Here is a 17,858-nt window from a genome sequence, read left to right on the forward strand (position 1 = left end):
TGATTTTTACACACATGATTTATTGTCAATTTATAATGTGTACATGTGATGTAAAGTGCCCTGAAACCCTGCATTAGGATGAATAGCGCTATAAGACAACAACAACAAAAAATACTGGTATCTAAATTATTTGTGTAAACACAGGCCAACACATCTGACATTCCTACAGTGCATGCATATCTCTTATGTACAGGGATTGAACAATATAAAAAGCATGCCTCTCTAAAGTATTTGTGAAGTGATGACAACAAGCTGTGTGCCTGTGTCTCCCTTGCATTTGCATCTAGGAGTGAGGCTCAGATTGCTCCAGCCAGGATAGTGGAACAAAAGGAGCCCTGATGGACCCTTAAATTCTGCCTTTGCTATGGGCCAGCTGGAGTCTGAAATATGAAAGCCCCTTGCCGCCTGCACATTGCTGCTCAAAACAAATGCAGACAAGGTGCAGGCACTGCTGAATGTGTCCCGATCTCTGAAAATTATACCAGGAGAAGTTCAGCATATATCAGTGGTGCCCACTTCTAGCAGGGTGGACAGCGTCCACCCTGTGACCGTAGTGGGTGGACGCCATGTACCTGTGTGTTTCCCCGACTTGGGCTATAGGTACAGCTCTAGAAGCCTTGCTTAGAGTACAGTACCTGATGCTGGACTGGCCTGTCATTCACTTTGGCACTGCCAGATGGGCCGTCTTGATAGGGCCATTGTGTGGGGTTTTTATGGCCCCATAATACACACACATTGGCTCTTTCAAGCCCGCCCATCCAGCAGTGGCCAAGTGCTCGACAGGCCAGTCCAACACTGATAGTTTCCAGCTCCAGAGGTGACATCTTAAGTACAGTGTTCAGCTGGCGAGGTGTTATTTTGGAGTACTGGGTTTAGTTGTGGATGCCTCAAGCGGAAGTTTGTTGTGTGCAGTTCCAGTGGTCTAGTGCAGTGGCTCTCAACCTGTGGTCCGGGGAGCCCTGTGGGTCCGCGAAGCCTCCTCAGGGGGTCTGCAACTACTTAGATAATTGCATATTAGTAACAGATTAATAAAGTATATATATATATATATATATATATATTCACTGAAAAAACCATAGGTTTCACACATGTTATAGTTAGTGGAAATTTTACTGATAAAAAACCAATGAAATTGCCCCGTTATAGTTAGCGCAGGCAACTATAACTCACGCGACCGCAATCCTCTGCTGATGCTAATACTGTATTTAGACACTTATTTGCCCATGTCTTCTTCCATACATTTTTAGCTATACATATATTACAAATATTTTTTTTTCATAAAGACACATATGTCATCAGCAGAGGATTGCGGTCGCGTGAGTTATAGTTGCCTGCGCTAACTATAACGGGGCAATTTCATTGGTTTTTTATCAGTAAAATTTCCACTAACTATAACATGTGTGAAACCTATGGTTTTTTCAGTGAATTTGCAAGGTTTTTTAAATGCTAATTCCTAACTATAACGTGTGTGAAACCTATGGTTTTTTCAGTGAATTAGTACGGTTTTTTAAATGCTAAGTTTTTTTCCCTTATAATAAGCCCTGTACATTTGGTGGCCTACGGCCACCAAAAGCACAGGGGGTGGGGTAAGTGTGGATAGTGTTTTTTTCCATTGTAATAAGCCCAGCACATTTGGTGGCCTTCGGCCACCAAAAGCACAGGGGGTGGGGTAAGTGTGGATAGTGTTTTTTTTATTTTTATTTTTTTACCGTACGCTTACCGTAAGCGTACGGTAAGCGTACCCCGCGAAATTGCCGAAAAAAAAATAAAACCGTTTTTGCACTTGGGGGATGTTTGGGGACTCCCTCAACATGACTATGTGGGAGGGAGTTGTCAAAACAGCCCCTTTACATGTTTTTGGGCTTCCGATTTTAAAAATCTCTCTCAGTGCGAGAGACAAAATGGCGGCCGCCGCTTCCTGGTTTCGGCCGATTCGAATGTTTACTAAGATCTAAGAGCCAATCAGAATCGCGCTCGCGCACGCCACCGTACGCTTACCGTAAGCGTACGGTAAGCGTACCGTAAGCTGGCTCAGATATATATATTGATTTAAAGGCTATTTTCTCAGAATCTACTGAACAGATTTACACCAAACCTACAAAAGGCACTTCCTTGACCTAGGGACTACCTCTCTGCCAAATTTTGAGTAATTCTGTTCAGCCATTCGGGCTGTAGCTCGTTCTAAAGGTCCTATGGAAAAATGCATGGGAAAAACGCGTTTTGGGACCCCCCTTTTATCTCAGCCCCCGCTTGACGAATCCCCCCGAGACTTTCAGGGTAGGAGCGGAGCGTAGCGCCCCACCTATTTTGAGAAATTCGCGAGGATTCGTCGACCGGCGCCAAAGTTATTCAAAATAGAATGTTGAGGTTTTCCTATGGAAACGTGGTCCTAACTATAACTACCTACTGGCTATCGCCAGTAGGTAATATATATATATATATATGTTAAAAATGCAATTGAAAATTTAAAAACGCACTGTTAATGTGAAGGATTTTGAAATTGGAGGCTAAAAATGAATTTAGTATCTCAGGATTGATTTGTAGGAGCAGTGCAGGTGCATCAAACAGAATATAGTATGGACGACGAGGGGCCTCAATTGGATTTAGAAGAGCTCCAACCTTTCTATTAAAATAAAATGTTTTTCATTTTATTTATGTGTTTGTGAATTAAGTAAAATGTGTCATCATTCGTTTATTTGTTTGAGTGCTTTTTTCTGTATTTTTTGTGCATTGTTTTGTGGTTCAAATCGTCGATAATGGTTAAGAATCACCCCCCCCCCCCCCCCCCCCCCCCCGCCTTCCAGTAATGAGTCGTGGGGGGAGTGGAGTCCCCGGATTCCAATAATGATTCAGTGGGGATCCACAGGTTCCAGTAATGATTAAGTGGGGGTCCCCAGAAGTCCAAGGTTTGGGAACCGCAGGGCAGTGCAGGCCTGATCCTGGGTACTTTGTCCAGCTGTGGAGTCCTCGCCTGGAGTATTGTGCCTCGTAGGGAAGGCCACGTCTCCAGGAGGAAAAGGACACACTGCAGAGCATATGGGGCGCCAACAGTTACAGGCTGAAGGAAAGTACTGAGATATGGCATGGGGCTCAAATATCTATAGGTAAGACTTATAGTACAAGAAGGAGGCGGATTGTAGGTGGAGGCTACGCTGAGAACTTGCAGTCCTCATAATGTCCCTCCTGCTGGGAATGCGCGGGAATACAAATATAGAATATATCGGTTTCAGAAGGGTCGGGAGCTCTGTGGAGCTGCATCCCAGCAGCAGTGGTGGAAGCAATGATAGCAAGTGCATTACCGAGCACTGGAGGGATTAACTCAAAGCAGCGCAGGGGGCCGCGGAAGAATGTAAAGTTGTCAGACTGGACTGGCCTATTCTGTTTTTTAGTCACAACATTGCACGTTTCCATGTGCGTCAGAGCTTTGGAGCTTGTAGTCTTTTCTGAGCCACCAGCCCTGGCATGTTTTGCAGTTTTGTGCTTAGAAGGGTTGGCCGTCCCCTTTCTGAGGCCTCTCGGCTGTCGAGCTGAAAGTTCAAGGGCAAGTAAACTGATTTGCCTTAAGGTAGATAGTGCGTCAGAGGGAAACCTGGGAATGGGACTTGCCGGCGGCTCCTGACATCAGCACCGGGTGCATGAGGTGCGACCGCCCCCACCTCCCCCCCACAACCACCTCGTACTGGACGGCAAGATCTCATATCCCTTGTGTACTATATAGAAAAACAACACCCGCCAGCAACATTTATTGAGAATAGGGGCGGGGGGGGGGGGGGGGGGAGAGGGGGGACACACGAAAAAATCTGGGCACCCTTTAAATGGGTTCTTTGTCTGCAAAAGTGTTCTCTCACATCAGTTGCAGCGAGGAGTGTGCAGAATTCCGAGTCGACTACACAACAGGGACGGGGGCATTCCCCCACGTGCACATGCGATTCGCACTCCCAGAGCGTGGAGGCACGAAATGTTCAATTAAGAGCATATGAGAGCACGACTAGTGTCTGAGACACCATGGGCACGGAGGGCGCCTATCCCGTTCTGGATGGATATATGTGGGTGCGTAATTTGCACACGCATTGAGTGGCGCAGTGATTAAGGGGCCTCTGCACAGGCACGGGTTTAAAAGGGTACGTGCAGACAGCCACTCCGCGAGAGCAAACTCCACCTGCAAAGTCAGCGCCGACAGTCACGCGAATGTCAAGTGTCAGAGGCGGGATTAAACCAGTTAGTGCCTAAAGTCACACCAATGTCAAGTGTCAGAGGCGGGATTAAACCAAAATCAGTGTCTAAAGTCACACCAATGTCAAGTGTCAGAGGCGGGATTAAACCAGTCAGTGCCTAAAGTCACACCAATGTCAAGTGTCAGAGGCGGGATTAAACCAAAATCAGTGACTAAAGTCACACCAATGTCAAGTGTCAGAGGCGGGTGATCAGTGACTAAAGTCACACCAATGTCAAGTGTCCGAGGCGGGATTAAACCAAAATCAGTGCCTAAAAAGTCACACCAATGTCAAGTGTCAGAGGCGGGATTAAACCAGTCAGTGCCTAAAGTCACCCCAAAATCAAGTGTCAGAGGCGGGATTAAACCAAAGTCAGTGCCTAAAGTCACACCAATGTTAAGTGCCAGAGGCGGGATTAAACCAAAGTCAGTGCCTAAAGTCACACCAATGTCAAGTGTCAGAAGCGGGGTTAAACCAAAATCAGTGCCTAAAGTCACACCAATGTCAAGTGTCAGAGGCGGGTGATTAAACCAGTCAGTGACTAAAGTCACACCAATGTCAAGTGTCAGAGGCGGGATTAAACCAAAGTCCGTGCCTAAAGTCACACCAATGTCAAGTGTCAGAGGCGGGATTAAACCAGTTAGTGCCTAAAGTCACACCAATGTCAAGTGTCAGAGGCGGGATTTAACCAAAGTCAGTGCCTAAAATCACACCAATGTCAAGTGTCAGAGGCAGGATTAAACCAATCAGTGCTTAAAATCACACCAATGTCAAGTGTCAGAGGCGGGATTAAACCAAAATCAGAGTCTAAAGTCACAGCAATGTCAAGTGTCAGAGGCAGGATTAAACCAGTCAGTGCCTAAAGTCACACCAATGTCAAGTGTCAGAGGCAGGATTAAACCAGTCAGTGCCTAAAGTCACACCAATGTCAAGTGTCAGAGGCAGGATTAAACCAGTCAGTGCCTAAAATCACACCAATGTCAAGTGTCAAAGGCGGGATTAAACCAGGAGTGTATGGACGAGAGAGCTGGAGAGAGCAACCTAGTAAAGGCAGGATTATTGGCTCCTCAACTGCACAGCCAACCAGACATCTCATTAAACATCAGCCTCAATCACGTGAGATGTTTTGTGATATTACACTGCCTAGTAATGCATGATTATTAATACCAGATTCTTCGACATCACGTGAATATAATTTCAATGGGTAAATATATTTTCACTAAGGCTGCAAACATGGTGCAGTTTGTAACCCAAGCCATCGCTTCCAGGTTGCTCCGTGCTGTCTGTGGAATCTAAAACAGCACTTTTTGCAGTAAGCACGTTGCTTTCTCACACTTGAAGCTGTGCTGTTAATTTTTTGTGCAGGCTAAAAGCTAAAACTGGTTGCAGGTGTGCTTACTGCAGCAAAGAACAAAGTACTGGAAGGAATACGTGAATTAATCTTGTCCAGCAGCGATCACTCTGTAGCATTCCATTCCATAGTTTTTCACTCGCTGTGCCATTCTAGACAAAGACCAGTGCTATGCAAATACGTCTTGGCACTGCACCAATAGAAACAGCGCATCCTGAACTGCCAGGCCAGGTCACCTTCAACACGCTCTGCTTCCGCTTCTGTTTGGGTTTTGGGTGGGATGGCTATGTGTGAGGGAAGTGACAAAAACCAAATGCAGTGTGTTGGCATGAAGTATTTTTTCAATCCAGGTGTATACTTGGTAAATCTATGTGCCACGCCTACAGAATAGGACTAAATACCAGTGATTCTACCTGCCTTGACTGACTAATGCTGTTCCACTGCCCAGTTTGATATCGCTGTGTCGCCTACATTTCTATTGGCGCATTATTTTTAAAGGCTGTAAGCCCTTTTTACTACCTCATTTCAATCTATGGATTTCATTTTCAGAGAAAGAAGTGCTAAACATTGCCACACTAGTACGAGGGACAACACAGAGCTGGGTAAACACATTAAAATACCAAGAGCATGAAATAGCCCTGGGCTTCTTCTCTCTGTGCAGCACGTGTTCTATTACACATGCACTTTCCTCTGTGCAGCACGTGTTCTATTACACATGTACTAAAATATGAGGTAGCCAAGTAGCAACCACCCAAGTAGACCACAGTGCAGCAGGTGCAGTGACCCTGAGGTCCAGTGAGGTGAGAGGCACCCTGCTCCCTAATGTGTTTTTGTTAAATAGCCAGCTAGTCATAAATACGTCCAAGTTCATTGCTTGCGTTATGGTCCATGGTTCCTTTTCTGTGCACCATTGCAACTAACCTGATGAAGAGAATAAAAAGAAGAGTGCTAACCGCCCCATGTCATCCCCAGTAACCAAATCAATCAATCAATCATGTAACTTGTAAAGCGCACTACATACCCGGGTGGGTTTCAAGGCACTGGGGGGGGGGGGGCGTGGGGGGGGGGAGGAGATGTTACTGGTCGAAGAGCCAGGTCTTGAGTTGTCTTCTGAAGGTCTGCAGATCTTCACTCCTTGATTTCAATTTTACATCAATATGAATGCCTACATTTTTTTTACCAATGTTTTATGGTGAAAAATGTGAATTTCCAAATTATGGCATGCATGCGATAAAGATGCCATTCTTGCAAGCCTGTTTGTTTTTAAGGTTTTTTGCTGAAGGCACGTTTCATCTTGCTAAAACGGTCGCCCCTTTCTGTAACCTTGTTCAGTCTAAAGCATACGCCGTGCAAACGTAAGACATCTTATTTTCAGAAGCCCAAAAGTCTGAGCCAATTGACCGAGATTCAACCTTGCCACAACACACGTAGCCGTGCAGCTGGTGCATTATCCCACTGAGTTGTCTCCGCCCGTAGCACTTTCAAGCATCTTCATGTAGTAGGCCAGAACTCAGTGATCTCTGAAGGAGAAGGCGTGATCAGTGCACACACGTTTTGATCTGTTCTAAGAGGTTTTTTTGCGATCCGATTGTGATCAAGTTGTGAAACGCCTTGCTGGGCTTCTCTGAGCTCCATTTTCAACAAGCATTGGCATAGCCAATAAGTCTCCCCTTTGGGACCTTTTAAGCCATGCAACAGGTGATGTTGTTGCACCAAGGATATTGTGCTGGATAACTAAACACTTATAAGTCCCAAAGGCGAGACCTATTGGCTATGCCAATGCTTGTTTCCCCTTGGTTCTATAATGCTATAAATCAGGGTTGCTAGTTTTGGAAAAATAAAACACCTCCCCCGCATCTGCAGTATTTATTACATATGGCGACAGAGCCTGTCTTCTGTGCAGTTGATAGTGTGTGACTGTCAAGCAGGTGGGTTTTGTCATACGCTATAATAATTGTCTCACAGACTAGTAAATAAGAAAATAAATGTCAGTGCGCACCCTCTCTTTCTCTATTGCATGACTCACCACACTGTACTTTCTGAACTTTGTACTATTCAAACATTAGTAAAGAGTGCGTAATTGGCCTTGTGGGTGTGAGTCGCGTAAAACAAGCACATCTGTTTCCAAGCAGCCGGCTGTCAATGCGTTTATCATATTTATTTTCTGCATTCGTCGTTGTACTGACAGACAGATACAGCACACACCAGCATCTGTTTCTGAAAAATGTGATGGGGTAAATTACCAAGGGCATCTACAAATGATGCCAGGCGACAACATGGCAGTTAATAAGTGGCATGTGGGAGAAAATTATGCTCTTTATCTTGGTGCTCTCTCCACGATTGGAAATACCGTTCCAAGGGAAATTGAGTTGCTTAGTTCGAATGATGTTTTAAATTAATGCCTTCTGACAGCAACAAAGTATGTTTTCCCGTTCTCCTCGTACTCCCACAGCTTCTTGCGGCTCTCCGTATTGAGCCACGTTTGAAATGTTAATGCACCACAGTTAAAAGTGCACGTGGGGCCTTTCTATTTCAGTCCAGTTTGCCTTAATAAGGTCTTTTTGGTTTAAGCAGGTGTTACTATCTCATGGGAGCACTGCTGTGGTGGTGTTGCTCATTGTTTTGGCACTGGTAATGTTGTACGGCCACTATCCCAGCTGTTTGTCGTTCTTCCAGGTGCTCAGCCTCCCCTGCTATTACACCCCAGGACTGTCAGGCAATGCTTAATTTGAGCTGGTGGGTGCAACCAGCACTTATTTTTGGGGACCAACACTTATTTTTCCCCATCAGATATTTCCCAGTGCAAGAAAAGGAATAAAACCAGACAAGATAGAGGGAGGAAAATAAAGACGGAAAAAACGTTAAAAAAAGGGAGTAGGCAGGACTCTTTAAGAGTGTGATATAGGGACAGAGTGTCTGATAGCAGATTAAAGAGGCATAAAGTGGATTTAAGACTGCCAGCCCTGGTAACTGACATGCTGGTGTTTAATTCCACTGGCTGGGGGCTTCTGGGAAGAGATCGGGCACCAACACTTTTTTTTTTTTTTTACAAATTAGGCGCTGTCACCAGGTGTCAGTCTAGTTTTTATGCCTGCCGCCATTGTGCCACATTCATGGACAGTGTTGCACATGGTCAGATGCTGCTTTGAAAAATCTGCTTGAACTTCATTAACCGGTTTACCACGAGTTTTCATGGGCTGGAAACAAGTCACCGCTGCTCCATCTTTCTAGAACTTATCTGCAACCTTCACAGTCTCAGCAGACTCCTCTCACTTTTAATAAAACATCAAAAACACCTGTGCTGAATACCCATTGGTGCGTCACCTCCACTGATAAACTGAAATGTGAACTGAAATGTGACCATCGACGCCAACACACAACTAAGACTGCAGACTATCCAGTCACCTGGTACATTTTCTGCACCCAGGTGACTCCTCTGTAACCATAAAATATGCAGATCCTTGTTCTGTGAGTGAGAATAAAAAAAATTCTAGTAATCGAATCAAGAATTTTCAATTCTACATACCGCACATACCAGTACCAGCCAGGGACGCGCCCTGCCTGAAAAAGCGATTTCTGGAAGTTTAAAAAAAAAAAGGGAATGCAGCGTCCCGCAAGAGACACGCATGCGCGAGAGCGAGCACCAGGCCATATGTTTTGAATTCAAAACATATGGCGCCCGTGCGGGTAACCGCAAGCAATAGGCCTCACGGTTACCCACGTGTGGTGAGCTTTTGAAAGCCCCTTACAATAAGTCTCGCCTAGCAGCATATGCGCGCTGCTAGGCGAGACCTAAAACAAATTCCTCTTAGCCTTGAAAGGCTGCACTTGAGCTGCCCCCAGGGAGGCTCCAATTGTCCTCTCAGCACCGCAGACTGTGCGTTGGTGTGCGAGGCACTCCTTTCATCATACCTGCTTGCACCGGGGGCCGGTACTTGTGTGCCCAGTGTTGTGGCAACAACGTGCTGAGCTTTGAGGAAGTGCCTATGCTATCTTCGACGAGACGGCTATTGGCACCGCACACAATACACTGACTCACGGCCATCAAATCCACGTTTACATAACACAGGATTTGCAACTGCTAGCTCTGATATGTTGAGCATAATAAATTGATTTTACAGAGCCACCGCTGCTGCCAATCTGGCGCCCTATGCAGTTCACTTGCCAACGATACCTATTTTATCAGCGTTGGAAGGATGGATGCTGAGTTGGCCTGAAAAGATGTGATCATCTGACCTGCAGGCACACACAAATCACAACTAGACCTACTCACCAAAGATTTTAAGAAATGGTTTAGGGTCCCGTACCCATCAGAGAAATATCGTGCTGTGGATCAATGCACCTGTCATAGAAATATGCATTTGTCTACAGATTTCGGGGCGGAGGGGAGAAGGAGTGTAAATGGTAGACTCAACTAATAAGTACCAAAAAGCTGGACATTATGAACACCTTTTATTAGAGCGCCACAAAGCGGCAAGATTGCGCACTAAGCACTACTTAACGCACGTAATTGGTACTTTTCACTTTCCACATTTCTGCATGTTTCACATCAAGTTGTGTCACTTTTATGTACCTTATTTCTGAAAATGCTGTAGTTCATTTTGTTTTTGAAGCAAACTGATGAAATTCAACTATCAACCAAAAGCAAGTTTAAAAGCAAATAACAAATATGCATACCCCAATATCGGAGAAAGACGTATGGGATAGCTGGAGGTTCTCTTAGCAGATAACATAAAATATACATATGTGATATGGCACGTAAATAAAATCAAATAGTGGACAGGAATCAAAAAGTTGTCGATGAACCGTCTTGTTACTAAGGACCAGAAAAAACAAGAGGACGGGATAAACCTGCTGCGAGAGTTAGGAATGAAAAAATAATATGTAGAAAAGAGAGTTAAACAAATAGAAAAAAAGCAAGAAAGAAGGAAAACTAATACATATAAAAAAAGAAAGATGAGTATGAGACAATACCGGCTGGATCTAAGGAGGGCAGAGTAACACAAACACGGAAAATAAAGGAGAAAAACAAAAGAAATATGTCAAAAGAAAAAAAAAGGAAGAGCGCGATCAGTAACGTCAAAAAACAACAGAAACAGATATATGGGTTCATAAACATGGCTGTAGATGTACAGTCCGGGACCCTTACAATAAGCAACGTTCGTAAAAGATCTAATTCTAATAAGACATGGGGCGCACCCAGCCTGCACACGGACTGTGCTTTGCAACAAGCTTCACTTCAGTACCTGCTTGCAACGGCTTGGAGGGAGAAAGCGCGCTTTCATATAACCTTTCTTCTGGAAACTGGTAAGGGAGGCAACATGTTCTGCTGCAGCCATTGATGCCGCCTGGGGCTAAATCAGCGCGAGCATTTAGAATAAAACGCTTTGAAAAACCTTTCAGTCTTTAAATGCTTCTCACTTTACAGGCAGGTTCGTGAGCGCAGGTATTTAAGTGCAGGCAGCACTCACGGCTGACTCGGTGCTCCGGCGCAGCTTTCTCTCTGGAGGCAACACTCACAGCTCCCTGCACGCGGTACTCACAGCTCCCTGCGTGTGGTCCTCACAGCTCCCTTCGTGCGGTCCTCACAGCTCCCTGCACACGGTACTCACAGCTCCCTGCACGCGGTACTATAAGCTCAGTGAGTACGGTTGCGCTGGCGGCTCACCGTGCTGCACCTGTTCCGGCTTCCAGTCCTGCTCTGCTCAGCTCGACTCACAGCGCCTCCCACTAAGTTCAGCCCTCCTTCTCTGCGCCTCAGACTGCACTACGCCTCCGAACACCCTCTCAGATATACCTGCCCAGCTCTGAAATACGAGCCCTTCGGAATTTCCCCCGGCAGGTGCAGGGCCGCCATCTTAGCCTCTGCCGGGAACTTTCTGCAAAAATACCACACATCCTTTTGTTACAGAAAGGGGAAGTCCCGGGCCAATGATTGTTTTATTCAATAGTTCACTTGGATGCGACTTAGTGAATAGTTTTCAATTGCAAGAAAGACTAATGTATATACGTTTTTTTGTATAACGGAAACCTATGGAGAGCTCTAGCACCCCAATGACAAATCTTATTGTCGCATCGAAGTAGTAGTGCTCATTTTATTGACTTTGGGGTTGAATGTTTTGGCAAGGTTAGTCTCCAAATCCATGTCTTTCATAAAAGTAACATAGCTCAAAATCAGGCTCTTCGGGGCATTGGCCGTCGTTGCCAGGAGGACCGCATGGGAGTCTATAGTTAGAGCTTTTTGGAAGGTAGCGTGGTCATTTTTATCTCCTCCGTCACTATAAGACAAAGTAACGGTCCATATTACGTCTAAGGTTGGGTTAACACATTTTACAGGGATGTATGCTACTAATAATAGGGTTGCTGAAGATGCACCCACGGTTGACTCCTCTTGTTTTAAACTTGATTTTAGAGAAGAAGAGGTGCATAAGGCGATTGCTGATAAGTCGGTGCAAGAAGGCGCCGGGCCTGGACGGTGTCCCCCTTGATTTACTTATGGAGAATCCGGGGATCTAGACTCCTGTTCTCATTTGTGTTTATAATGCTGTTTGTAGTTTGGGTGTCTATGTCTGAACTGGGGTGGCAGAGTGGGCTAAAGAACGGTGATGGATTAAACCCAGATCTGTTGACTGGGTGTGAGTGTTTGATTGGTTCTGATGCTCCGTCCATCACCACCCCCTTTTGTACTGCTTTGTTCGCCATAATTTGGCAGGGTATGCTCAGACGTGAGTCCCTTGCTCACTTTGCTACTGGATTCAAGCAAGCCTGGCTGAAGACGGCTGAGATGCCAGAAACCGGTCCTAGGAAGCTTGTTTCCGGTCCAGGGAAGGCATGGCTTGGCAGTTCGGGCTGGACTGTTCCCATGAGGCACAGGGTCAGACTGATTTGCATATGGCCATGTCTGAACTGGGGTGGCAGAGTGGGCTAAAGAACAGTGATGGATCAAACCCAGATCTGTTGACTGGGTGTGAGTGTTTGATTGGTTCTGATGCTCCGTCCATCACCACCCCCTTTTGTACTGCTTTGTTCGCCATAATTTGGCAGGGTATGCTCAGACGTGAGTCCCTTGCTCACTTTGCTACTGGATTCAAGCAAGCCTGGCTGATGACGGCTGATTAGCCAGAAACCGGTCCTAGGAAGCTTGTTTCCGGTCCAGGGAAGGCATGGCTTGGCAGTTCGGGCTGGACTGTTCCCATGAGGCACAGGGTCAGACTGATTTGCATATGGCCATGTCTGAACTGGGGTGGCAGAGTGGGCTAAAGAACAGTGATGGATCAAACCCAGATCTGTTGACTGGGTGTGAGTGTTTGATTGGTTCTGATGCTCCGTCCATCACCACCCCCTTTTGTACTGCTTTGTAGTTTGGGTGTGCCTACGTCGTGGCGCACTTCAACAATTGTCCTTATTTAAAAAAACGGAAATATGCATGTTGTAAAGTGTTACCGCCCGATACCTCTTTTAGACTCTATGGCTAAATTTATTGGGAGGGTAGTCTTGGATCGTGTTTTAGTCTGGATAAATAAAAATAATATCCTCTCCCAAACCCAGTCAATATTGGTTCAGAAAGGGGCTCGGGACCATTGAACAGTGCCTCAATCTCCATGTAATCGTGACAAAATATAATTATGCCAAGGGTGTCTCTACACACTTGGCTTTTATAGATCTGTAGAGCGCCTTTGATTATGTATCTAGATCCAAGCTATGGTCCATTCTAGAGAGTATGGGTGTTGATGGAGGCTTGGTTTCATTCCTAGGACTCCTACACTATGATATTACAGCAGTAGTTCGATTCGAAATGCCGGTGAATGCACAGACTCCTTTAGAGTTGAGCGTGGGGTGTGTTAGGGATGTGTCCTTGCCCCGATTCTATTCTTGTTATACACAAATGGGTTGGAAAGGTTATTGGCCTCCGTTGGGGTGGACACTCTCCGTGTCGGGCAAAAAGCTGTGGCCGCGCTTTTATAAGTAGATGACGCGGTCCTTCTGGCAAGGACGGCCAATGCCCTTAGCAGCCTGATATTTAGCTATGTCCGTTTTATGAGAGAACTGTATTTGGAGACTAACCATGCCAAAACATTCACAATGGTATGTGGCCCTAGAAACACCAAAACCCACACCTTAAACATAGATGGTAAAAGACTAGACAGGGTAAGCTCTTTTACATATTTGGACTTGGAGTTTGATGATAGGTGCACCTGGTCTACTTGCATCAAAAAAAGCATAACTCGCTACACAGAGCAGTAGGCATTACTTCCTTGCTCGCCGTGACCATTGGCAAAAAACCTATAGCACCAAATATGGAGATATATAATCGGAAATGTTTGCCAGTTTTAACCTATGGGATGGGCATTTGGGGATGCAGGGGTGTGGTGGTTATGCAGAAGGAGGAAAACAGACCCTGCTTCTGGATACTGGGTGTTTCCCAGCTCCCCGACTCTGCATTTTTCCCTGCACCAGGAGTTAGGCATGGATTATGTGCAGGATACCATTGATGTCGCTCCTCTGGCCCTCTGGTGTGCAAAATGGGCAAATAAGGAAGCTGATCTTAACTAGGCCTGGGCTAAAATGTCGTTCCGTTCGCGGAAATTGCGATAATTTGACATTTTCGCGTTCCGCGGAAAGCGCGAAAATGTCAAAATTTCCGCATTCCGCAGCTTGGCGATAATTTGTTTCTTGCTCGCGCTGTAAAATAATACATTCTCGCGATCGCGCGATCGCCTTACCTGAATCCCTGCGTTCGCCGACAAGTTTTCTTGATCCGGTCGCGTTCTCCATGAGATGTTGTATTGTTTTAAGCCATTTGCGCTGTCTCGCGACAGTTTGCGCCCGCAGTGACGTCATGCGTCGCGCGATCACGTCTTTCTTCTCGCGATCATGCACCGTGAGACAACTGAAAACAAGATGGCCGCGCCCGCGAGCAACCACATGGGTAAGTTGGCGAGCCGCAACCATGCAGAAAATCTTGCGAACATGCGGGAAAAAACTTCTGCATCTTCGCGATATTTCCGCGTGTTTGCGATAATTTTTAACATTTTCGCGATAATTTGCGAAAGTGCATTTCGCAAATTCCGCCCACCCCTAATCTTAACCGGGCAGTGATGACAGATTGCCTGCTCTGTGACTGTGGTTTGGCAATTCCTTGGCTGAAATATATTAAAGACTGCTTCCTGGCCATTGGTGGCACCCATTTGTTTGAGCACCCTGAGAGTATCGTGAAAAAGGATAAATACAGGGTGCAGGATAGATTTGCCAAGCATAGACAGGCCACCAGGGAATTAACGAAAGTGGCCAAACCCCTGGTCAGGGATTATTGCATCATCCAGATGGCTCCAGAGATTGGCCCTTATCTTTTATATGTGACAAAAGTGTACGAGAGAACCTTATTAGACCGATTTAGGTTAGGCTCCATCCGCTAGCTTATATGCTTTCCCTTAGGACAATACTCCTCTTCTTGCATTAGCAATTGCCCATGTGACGAGCAATCCAGTCAAAACCTATTACATTTTGTATTTTCTGCAAATAATATCAGTCGTATACAAGGGGGTTTTTATTACCGTTGTTGCGTAGGCACACATTCTCGAGATGTAAAGCCGCTGTATTTTTTTTATAGCAACTTAATGAGTGCAATACATGTTTTTCAGTCGCTAGTTTTTTTAAGTGCATCTTAGCAGACAGAGCATGATGTTTTAACAATCATCTACATATACACTCTCTTGCATTATGAATTGCTGCTTTTTATTATGATGCTGCACCTGGCCACATGCACTTGGAGACTCTGGTATTTTTTGCATAAAAATGTTGCCTCCTTCATAATTGAGATTTTTGTACTAAATTTTATGTAGTCCTTTTTTAATCTTTTGCATGCATGTTACCAAAGGTTTTTATTGAAGGAATTCGTAATTTTAATGTTTTTTATTGTATGTTATGGCTCTTTTTCGTGTATCTTTTATGATCTACCTTTTGAAGATCAAATAAAGACAATGATGGTGATGGTGTGACTTTGGGTTTACCAGGCTCATTAACCCACTGAGCTACTCTTTTGATAGGAAGTGTGCTTAAAAGAGATATGCATATGAATCCTAAACCTGTTGAGAGGCTCCTACTGATCTGGCCACCCCCTCTATTCTGCAAACATTGCATTCCCAACCGTTCACAGACAGCCAGTGCCAAAGCTGGTCCTGTCTGCCTGTACATCTTCTAGACTTGTGCATGACTATGTCAAACGTGCTGTCTCCCAATTAAGAAGCTATCTTCCTATAATCAGTGCTTAAAGTGTGATGACACAGGAGAGGCGTGTCTAAAAGGAGCTTGTGCAAAGAAGCATAATTAGAAACTCTTTCTCAAAAGTGTGGCCTGTGTAAATATGTGTGTGTCTTAAGCATTTAAACTAAAATCCTTTGTTTTACATGGGATGCCACCTGAATAGTATGTAGGTGCTGCTCTGAGTTTTCTCCTACCGACATAACACACATCAACGAATATAAGCATGACACAAGTCAGAACTATTTGCTTTGCCAATGATTGTTAGCAGTACTAGCTAAATTAGTAACAGTAAAGATAATTTTTAAAATAATTAGAATGAGAATGCTTCAATTCTGAAAATAGGAAAGGGTGAGTTAAACATTAGTAAGGTCTGTGGGATGGGCAGTGATCTGTGACATGTCTAAGTCAAGTATTTTCTCCTCTTCACAGCTCCTTTCTCTACAGCCTCACACTTTGTCAGACATTTATGTTCTCTTTGCCACACATATCTCTGAAATCCCTCATCTCCATATCACGCAGGCCATCCCCTTTCTCTTCATCACCACCTTTTCACTCTCTCCTGCGTATACTTCCTTGTGTCACTTCTTCACAAGCCATCCCACTCTCTTACACAATGCACTCTTTCTCTCACACCTCTCCTGAAAGCACAGTATTATCTTTTCCTTTGAGCCGGTCAATATTTCAACAGTTGTTTATACCTCCAGGATACACTTTCACATATAATGGTAATTAGAATTCGCACATGTTTTACCATCTCTCTGTGCTCTCTGCAGAGAGGCCAAGGATTGGATGATCATGTAGTTTCAACATGTTCTGACCCACTGAGAGGCACTGAGAAAACCGTTCTGCCTTCAGCCTGACTCCCAGAGCTTCAATTGTCAAGAATATTATTCACACACTGAAAACATTCAGTCACCCTAGGTAACCCCGTTCACTGTATGGACTATACAATAATCACGCGTTGCATGAAAAAAAACTACAGTAGCACATGTGGCAAGTGCCACTACAAATGTAACAAGTATTGGTAAATGTAGTAGGTATCGTACATGTGATTCATAATAAGCAGTTGTTTTGTAAGTTGTAGCTTGCTGAGTAGTTGTACAGTATAAGTTACAGAAAGTCTGTTAAAGTGTTATGACTTGTTTATTGTCTAAAAAGGCAATAACGTGCTGTTACCAGTAGTATAGTGTGAGTAAGTAATAGCAAAAGTTTGTAAGATGAAAGAGGGAAATAATAGAATCAATTAATGTGATAGCAATATTTGGTGTTTTGAGGAGTTATGACACATTTTTGCCCCAGTGTAACTGCACCTGCTGCACAATTCAAATCATGATCCTATTGCCTGTAAGGTAACTGCACCCGTGACTGCCTGTTTAGTAGTAAAATATTGCAATATTTGGTGTTTGGAGGGGTTCCTTGAGCTTTGGGCCCCGGTGTCACTGCACTTGCTGCACCGTTGAAATCATGACCCCAGTGCCTGCAAGGTAACTGAACTAGTGACTGCTTATTTAGTAGTTAAAGATACCAATATTTGGTATTCAGAGGAGTTCAGACAATATTTGGCCCCAGTGTCACTGCACCTGCAGCACCATTGAAATCTGGGCCCTGGTGCCTGCTAGATAACTACTCTTGTGACTGCATGTTTAGTAGTAAAATTTGCAATTTTCTGTGGTTAGTGGGGTCCCCAGAGCTTTTGGCCCAGGTGTCACTGCACCTGCTGCAACATTCAAAACAAGCCCCTTTTAACTGCAAGGTAACTGCAATTGTGTCTGCCTGTATAGTAGTAAAATATAGCAATAGTGGGTGTTTAGAGGAGTTCTGATAACTTTTGGGCCCGGTGCCACTGTACCTGCTGCACCTTTCAAATCATGACCCTGTTGTCTGCAAGGTAATTGCACTTGTAATTGTCTGTTTAGTAGTAAAATATAGCAATGTTAGGTGTTTAGTAGAGTTATGATAACTTTCAGGCCCGGTGTCACTGCACCTGCTGCACCATTCAAATCATGACCCTGCTGTCTGCAAGGTAACTG

The 17,858-nt window shown here is 44.8% G+C and overlaps 1 protein-coding gene across 21 annotated transcripts in view; it reads right to left on the reverse strand.

Moving 5' to 3' along the window:
• Window positions 1-11,350, reverse strand: part of PLEKHS1 (pleckstrin homology domain containing S1) — a 71,432-nt gene extending 60,082 nt beyond the window's left edge. For 3 of the 21 annotated variants that reach the window (XM_085603328.1, XM_085603315.1, XM_085603332.1), the window contains exon 1: window positions 11,109-11,331. The gene's annotated coding sequence lies outside the window, so the exon portion shown is untranslated. Of the gene's footprint in view, window positions 1-10,811 lie in introns of all 21 variants that reach the window. The other 18 variants (XM_085603331.1, XM_085603321.1, XM_085603310.1 and 15 more) reach the window with 15 other exon arrangements.
• Between the last annotated feature and the right edge of the window lie 6,508 nt (window positions 11,351-17,858).

Source organism: Triturus cristatus, chromosome 1_2 (assembly GCF_964204655.1).
Source record: "Triturus cristatus chromosome 1_2, aTriCri1.1, whole genome shotgun sequence".
In the NCBI taxonomy this organism is placed as follows: Eukaryota; Metazoa; Chordata; class Amphibia; order Caudata; family Salamandridae; genus Triturus; species Triturus cristatus.